This window comes from Glycine max, chromosome 18, assembly GCF_000004515.6.
Source record: "Glycine max cultivar Williams 82 chromosome 18, Glycine_max_v4.0, whole genome shotgun sequence".
NCBI lineage: Eukaryota > Viridiplantae > Streptophyta > Magnoliopsida > Fabales > Fabaceae > Glycine > Glycine max.
In genome coordinates, this window is record NC_038254.2 from 7,366,631 (window position 1) to 7,372,717 (window position 6,087).

The window sequence follows — 6,087 nt, forward strand, 5'->3', positions numbered from 1 at the left end:
AATTTAAGTGAGGGAAATCTATAATGTACTTAGTATCTTGATTTTTTCTCTTCTTTATCTCCAACCAAAAATAAGCTATCAATTTTTATTTATTTATAGAAATAAAAAATAAGTATAGAAGATTATATAACAACTCATACATTCCACTTAACTAATTAAGTTAGATTCATTGATAAAATAAGTTATCTATTTATAAGTTTGATTTGACGTTGAATCATTTAAAATCATATTGAATATTGGTTAACACAATTGTAAGTAAATATTTACATAATTATATGTTTGATTTTATGTTAAAAAAATTATTCTGAGTTTAAAATTAATTGAATGAAGCAATTTTTTAGGTAATTTTTATATTAGATATAAAATTTATATTAAATCTATCTATTGACTTAATTTTAGAATAAAAATATCTAAATATAAATCACTTCCTTACAAAATCAATGTTATTCGAAATAAATTTTACAAATACTCATCCAGTTACACGTTACAAAATATCATCATGCCAAAATTGGCAACAAGAAAACTCTCAAGAGAGTACTCCTCCCCCCTCAAAAGTGTGCAAATATTTTCCTGGAATCAAGCACAAGTTGAGCACTGTTATGACTTTTATTTTTTTTCCGACAAGATGTCAACTAATGCATAATAAACACCCTTAAAATCCAGGACAACCTTTTGCAACAATTAAGGACAGTCAACAACTCTGCTCACGCTACTTTTAGAGAATTGAAAGAACTAAAACAATAATTTTAAATCTTCTTGCAACATTTCTTCAATAATCCTCTTATTTGTTAAAAATGAAAATATAGAATGATTGTTTTTTATTTAATACTTATTAAATAAAATATTAGCAAGATTTAAAAAAAAATATTTAAAAGAAGATATAGAGTCGGAAGTAATGATGACCCATTTTCTATTGTCTGCCTTGAGGGAAGTAAATAATTTCTATGGTCCATTTATGCTTCAGCATGTCATGAAGGTCCATCCTGGAAGAGATCACTTAGTGATATTGTCTGCTAGTCTCCATTACCATCATGTCCCCTCCACATTATGTAGAGGAATTACTTCCTCCACCCCCTATTTTGTTTTCTGCACCCCTAAAAAGTCTCTGATGGTAAAAAAATACCTCTCAACACTAGCACCTCCTATTCCCTGCCAATTCTTCCACTGTCCAAGTACCCTTGTCCTTCTCTTTTTCAAGCGAGGTCTGATTGTCAGACCCTAATTCGTCCAGACATATTATTAAAAAAAAGCAACAAAAAATGAAAAAATGGAAAAAAAAACGAAAAAAAGAAAAAGAAAAGAAAAAAGAAAGAAAGAACAGAAAAAGAAAATAAAAAATAAAAAAGGAAAGAAAGAATAAAAAGAGACGGGAAAAATAAAAAAGGGAAAGTAAAAACAAAACCAAAAACGGAAATAAAAGGAAAAAATAATAGAAAAAAGAAAAGAAAGCAAACGTAAATAAGAAAAAAATGAAAAAAGGAAAGTAATAATAATAGTAATAATAATAATAATAATGAGAATGGAGGTAAAGGAATACTATAAACGAATAAGGTATGAACATAATTAAACAGAAAAAACAGAAACACAACAAAAAAAACACACAGAAAATTAGAAAAGGTAACAAATCTTGAGGAGAAAAAAGAAGTTCACTACATTGCATCGTTTGACACTAGAGCCAGAAAAGGAGGAGCCTCTAGATATCCCATATTCCTTCCTTCTCATCCCTTTCTATCTCTTTCTCTTTTTTTATTTTTCCTTTTCTTTCCTTCACTTTTCCTTTTCTCCTTTATCCTATTTTGTTTGGTCTTATGTTTGATTCGTTGCAACTCGTGGGGGAATCCTTGGCCACGGGTGAGACTCTTAGAATTTTTTTATAAATGTTTTCCCTATCTTTCTTTATAATAAAAAACAAAAAAACAAAATAATTTTTTTATCAACACCACCTTTTTCACATATATAGTTTGGACTTGACCTGTTTTCAAATAATAATTGTACATAAAATAAATATCGCTAGTCACACCTCCATTATATGCACATCCCACTCCTTTCGGGCATAGCCCAAATAAAGCAAAAACTGTTATTTACTCCCTTTTTTTCCGGTTTGGCTCTATTATTCATTTTGTATTTATCATTATCTAGTTAGCTCGTAATGTATTGTAAATATTTCATCACTTATTTATTTTTTCCATGTTTTAACCCTACACCCTTAATTACTAAGTGTATTCCTCACTGCTATTTTATCTCTTTCTATTCTCATTTGATTTATTTGTGCATATTTCGTCTATTGATTACTTAACACTATGTTAATCATTTTGAAATTCTATGTTAGTATTCTTTAGTACGCGCTTACATTCCGTGCACTACATGTTGGGTCTTTGACTTGCTTAGTGGTGTTTTAATAAACGTGTGGGTAAATTTAGCGAATGTCATGCATGATCTCTGACTTGTTTGACTTCACAAAGTTTACTGCAAACCTAAAATCTTTTTCACATTTTGTGCACTCCATGCTGGGTTCCTGACTTGCTTGGTGGTGTTTCAATGGCATGCGAGTAAATTTTGTAAATGTCATGCTGGGTCTCTAACTTACTTGACTTCGCAAAGTTTACCGCAAACCCAAAATTTTTTTTCACATTCTGTGCACTCCATGTTGGGTCTCCGACTTACTTGACTTTACAAAGTATACTCGAGATTCTACCTTTTTCTCCACAAACAATAATCACTCAATTCTCCTTTTTTTCCACAAAATTGTACATTACTTGAGATCGCTTCAAGGTCCAATGCCTTAAGTGATTGTCTCCACTATTTTCTTAAAATTCAACGTTGTTTTAAGGTCCAACGTCTTAACGAATCTTTGTCATGCAATTAAAACAAATCTTTCAAAAAAAAAAAAAAAATCAACCCAACACACAAGTTGTTTTCTATCCAAAGAATTACTTAAGTCTGATTTTCTCATTACACCTGATGAGACGTAGGAGCGAAGGCAAACCTCTTGTCGACCTAAAAAAACTAAAAAAACATAAAATTCTTTTTTTCTCCTAAAAATAAAAAATTGCTTTTTTTTTCTAAATAAATAAAAATATAACTAACATAACTCATGTTTTCAAGGGAAGATAAATGATTAAAATGTCACTTTATTTTTAGCACACTCGATTAAAGGTTGTTGTCTTCATGAAGGACGCGTGGGGTGCTAACACTTTCCCCGTGCGTAAACGACTTTCAAATCCTTTTTCTCAAACCGTAGAGCATTCTTTATCCTTTTTAGTTTTCCTGACATTTTCCTTAAATAAGCATTGGTGACAACTCCCTTAGTTTTTCTTTTTTTGGGAAACTATCTTTTTATTATTGTCGTTCTATCATGGCCCATATTGCGACACCGATCCTTCATTGAACTCACAATGACGTCGTGGCCACCAACGACTCCACCTTAAGAATAAAACCCCATTATTTGTTCTCTCTCCAAACTTCACAAATTACTAGAAAATATGTTTTTAACATTACTAGTTTAACATCAGTTTTCATAAAATTGATGTTAACAAAAGTGCAGTGACATTTTTGCAAATAAAAAGATTTTGTTAACATTGATTTTTTTGTGTATTGCTCTTAACTTCAATTTTAATCTAAACCGATGTTGTTTAATGCTTGTTAACAACGGTTTTGACCATGACCAATATTGTTTTATGCACATTAGCGACGATTCTTAGAAAATCGATATCAAATCCCTTTTTTTTGTAGTATTGACACACACACATCATCATCATCAGATCCTCCACCCTTCCCTGATTTAGAGGAAGCTTTTGGTTTCAAGGAGAGGATGAAGGAACAAAATGTGCAACCTAATCTTGTCACTTAAAACTGTTTGTGTAATGGTATTTTTGATTTAGGAAGGGTGGAGGATGTGAGAACGATGCCTGAAATAACAAAGAACATTTGAATGATGTTAGAATGAGAGGGTCTTTTCTATCTTTCTTTTTGAATGCTTTGTGAGAGTCTTAAGCAAAAGTGAGTGGAATAGGTACTTGGTGAGGGTTAAGAAGAGGCTCGATGTTGGGTAAGTGAGTGGAGCGGATCCAAGGGAATGTTATGTTGAACCAATACGTAGCATTTTGCTAACAACTAACATTTGTTGATTAAAAAAAAATTCCAATATTTTGTTATCCTATTTCAAAATAGTTATTTCTGGAATTTGATTTTCATATTCTAGAACATGTTTCCAAATTAGTAATCTAAAAACATATTCCAAAATATCTATTTTAGGATATGAAAATCATATTCCAAAATAGCATTTCTAGAATATGACATTATTCTAAAATGGTCATTATATAATAGGGGTGCCTGGGTGACGGATATTTTTGTCTCTTTGGAGTTGTTTTGGAGGTGGGAAACAAAAAAGGGAGCATAGGAAATAAAAGCCATTATGTAGATGCTACAAAGGCCCATTATTTGCTACTAAAAAAGTAGACAAAAATATAGTATAGATAGCGTGCAGGGATGCATACTATAATAATGTGAATGTAACAAAAATAAGATAAAATTAGTAAGGTGGATTATAATACAACTTCCAGTAAGAAAAAAAAATACAACTTTTTGTCCTGTAGAATATGTGGTGGTTGATGCACGGCTACAATTGATTTTAGGAGTGGAGAATGGGGTTGTGATTGGCCTTGGTTACCATCCGATGGTGTTTATGAGTATTTTTTATTTATTTATTTCTTGTTACTAAATTTTATTAAAATTTTAAAAAATTAAACGAAGCTAAATTGTTTCCCCCCCTCAAATTTTATTCATTCAATCAAATATCTAAGCGAACTGATAATAGGAAATAAAAGTATCATTTTCAATCATTCATTTGTTTTTTTAGTCTTTCTTTTTAATTTTGAACTTTTCTAGTTTTTGATTTTTATCTTTCGATTTAATAAAAAAATTAAAAGGAAAGATAATCTTGTTTTTTTTTTTTTCAAATTTTAGTTCTAATTAATTTTTTTGTAGCCAAACAAATTAAATAATTTTTTTAGAATCAACTTTTTAACTTTTTTTAGCATTGCATTTATTTGTTAAAATCTGCCTTTTGAATTCAATAAATAAAGAAAACCCAACTTACTTAACAAAAAAGTAAAAGCTAAAACGAGAACATAATTTGTTTAAGGGCTACTTGCACCTTACCTTGGTACGTAACAAATAAAATTCACTATTTTGTCTTCTAAAAAAAACCAAATTGTAATCCACTTGGATATAATTGAAGATTATAATACCAACCTTATTATATTCATAAAATTAAACAACGGATTCTAAAGAGATCGAAGAGTGGAGGAATTTAGAGGAAACATACCTTATTTAATTTGTAAGAGGAATAAGAAAAATAAGAAACACTTTATTCTCATACAAGTATATATATATATAGTCATTAAGCTCGTTTGTTAAAGTTAATAATAATTGATTAAGTTTGTTTCAACATTTTAAGTATTTCTCCTCCATGTCTAATTTTTCTAAACATAAAATGTAAGAAAATAATGTTCAGAAAAAAAGGAAAGCAAAAAATAAAAGGAGAGATTGTTACCTCTTTGTTTTCTCACCCCCCACCATCCACATGTACTTTCCAACTAAGGAAACACTATATATAAAAGTCTAGGTCGTTTGCGTGTGTTGCCGAAGAAAAAACAGGTTAGGCTACTTTTCTCTATGGAGTCTTCTTCTAAAGAGAGGCCCACTGTATAATGTTCAAAAAAATTTATGAGACGGAAAATAGTAGGTGTGTATTGATTAAAATTAAAACTCACTTCCAACTTGAGTTCTGGAAGGAAATTATCCTGGAAATGAGAGAGTATGAGAGAGAATAGAATCAAAATAATTCTCATAACTTACATAAAAATAATAATATCATCAATTATTTTTTATATACCAGCTCAATTACAGATGTAGTCCGTGAGCTTGGTGCTAGTCATGGGATTCCTCTCATTCCTTTTCTTTGCTCCATCATTTGTGGATAAGTGCTAACAGGATTATTTCCTTTTTCTCCATCTGGGTCTTTCCTATTATTTTTATTTTTTTTTCATTGCACACTGATAGATGCAATTAACTATTCTAAGCTGT